Source organism: Amborella trichopoda, chromosome 3 (genome assembly GCF_054954075.1).
Source record: "Amborella trichopoda isolate Santa Cruz 75 chromosome 3, AtrichopodaSantaCruz75HAP2 v2.0, whole genome shotgun sequence".
NCBI classification, from domain to species: domain Eukaryota; kingdom Viridiplantae; phylum Streptophyta; class Magnoliopsida; order Amborellales; family Amborellaceae; genus Amborella; species Amborella trichopoda.
The window spans coordinates 57,633,050-57,635,207 of NC_142338.1; the positions used below are offsets into that span (position 1 = coordinate 57,633,050).

A 2,158-nucleotide genomic window follows, 5' to 3' on the forward strand; every position below is an offset into this window, starting at 1 on the left:
GAGAGAGAAAGTGTCAATTTCTAATTCTACCTTAGTGAGAGAAAGTGACAAGGCCTGATAATAAAAAAAAAGCCAGAGAGAGAAAACTCTACACAATCGTTTTTTTCCTTTTTTTTTTTTTTTTGTTTTTTGTTTTTTGTCTCCCATGACTTATGCACACAACAAAAAAAAAACCCAAAAGAAATTAAGTTAGATACCCAAAATGGACAAAAAGAAAAAGAAAATGAAGGGTAACGTATCACAAACTTTATTACCATATATTTTCCAATTTCCCTTTACAATACCCATCACACATCCATCTTTTGATAGATGGCACAATATATTATTAATGAATAATCTTTTTTTAAAAAAAATTGTTATTCAATAATGCGCAAATATATAAATTAATGACTATTTAAATATAGAAACGAGCACGAGTAAGAAGTAGGGACCATTAAATAGCAACCCAAAAAATTTATCATCACAAAAAAAAAACACATTTAACCTTAAAAATGGCTCAAATATGCCATTAGAGTTCTACTAAAATAGAAATGGAAATTGGGATGGAGATCCACAGTGGTTTTGAAATATTGATTTTTGAAATGTGGAGACAGTAACCAAACACTGAAATATTGAGTACAATTCTGAAAAAGTTTATGAATTTTTTCTAGAAACGACCAATAGGAGTCAAAAGGGTAGCATGTACCTTCGCTTCCTAGGGTTAGGGTTTCGTACCATGTACAGCAGACAGGGAAAAGCGAGGGGGAGGGAGAGTGTGTGTTGCCCGTTCCAATTGAGATAGTACAACACATATGCACTGGGGATTTATTATTTATTCCTACGAATAGAAGGTTCAGGTTGTTAAAAAATATGCAGACATGGATGCAATTGTGCCGTGCTCGGTTCCCAAAGCCTAGAGAGAGAAACCAAATAAAATGATACACCACAAGAGTGGTGTCAAAGAACTGCATAAATTTATAATTAGCAAGAATCTACAGAGAAAACAAATGAAATGGAAAGTCATTTCATGTGGGGTGGGGTTTTTGTGCCGAATTCCAAAAACGCATAATGAGAGAGAAACTAATAGTGAAATCCGAATTACCATGAGTGGATATTCTCCTGTTCATTTGGGGGAAGTGAACCTTGTAGCTTTCTCAGGGGTTACAGTGCAAGAACCAGCGGATGAAACTGCTCGCATGATCTGATTTCTAGGGTTTTAGAGGAGGGATCAGATCATGCTGGCAGCTTCAACCCCTGATGCTCACAAATCTTTAGAGAGAGAAAGAAACAAACTTTTAGAGAGAGAATAGAGAGTAGAGGATAGAGAATCCGCAGAGAAAGAAGAGTGAGATGAGAACCACCAATACAGGGGGAGGAGAGAGAGAGAGAGAGGGGGGGATAGGCTTTATAACCTCTTCCTGTTGCTTCTCTTCCCCTCACTGTTGTATTCTTTGTAGAGTCTCCCTCCATCTATACCCTGGTGTGGATGGAAATAAATAGGCGGTGAGGAAGAGATGGTTAACGATAAATTAGGGGCTGCAAAGGAAAGCTGCAAAGAGTTAAAACCCTAAAAACGGAGTGGTCCCGAAGAGCCAGGGTGAATTGAATATTAGCAGCCCCCACGCTACCACCATGCAGAACAACCAGGATTTCTAAATTTACCCACCCCCTAATTAATCCTCTCTCTCTCTCTCTCTCTCTACACCTCTCTCTTCAAGATGCCCCTGCACCATTTACTTACTAATTCCAAGTGAAAGGTATCAAGAACCCGGAGGTTGGGACCATTTATTTTCGTCCTATGTCCACCCTGTACGATACACATTTAAAGAGCATCTTCACTTAATAATTTTCCTCACAACACATGTGACACCCCCTCTCTCTCTCTCTCTCTCTCTCTCTAAAAATTTGTGGGGTGGGTCGATTTCCTTTCCTTAATACCTCTCTCTCTCTCTCTCTCTCTAAAAATTTGTGGGGTGGGTCGATGTCCTTTCCTTAATACGTCTCTCTCTCTCTCTAAATCAATTTCGGTGGAGTGGGTCGATTTCATTTCCTTATAATACGTATTCCTTTGTTTGGTGAGGATATCATTTTTGTGAACATGGTTACCATATATATATATATAGATATATTGCCTTTCCATATTTGCACTACAAATTGAACAGACATATTCGAGGAAGTG

General features: G+C 38.2%; 1 long non-coding RNA gene across 1 annotated transcript; it reads right to left on the reverse strand.

Moving 5' to 3' along the window:
* Positions 1 to 224: 224 nt before the first annotated feature.
* Positions 225 to 1,776, reverse strand: LOC110006826 (uncharacterized). Its single transcript, XR_002280127.2, has 2 exons — positions 1,392 to 1,776; positions 225 to 817 (listed from the first exon to the last, which is right to left on the reverse strand). It is a non-coding gene; the product is annotated as an uncharacterized LOC110006826 (long non-coding RNA).
* Positions 1,777 to 2,158: the final 382 nt, after the last annotated feature.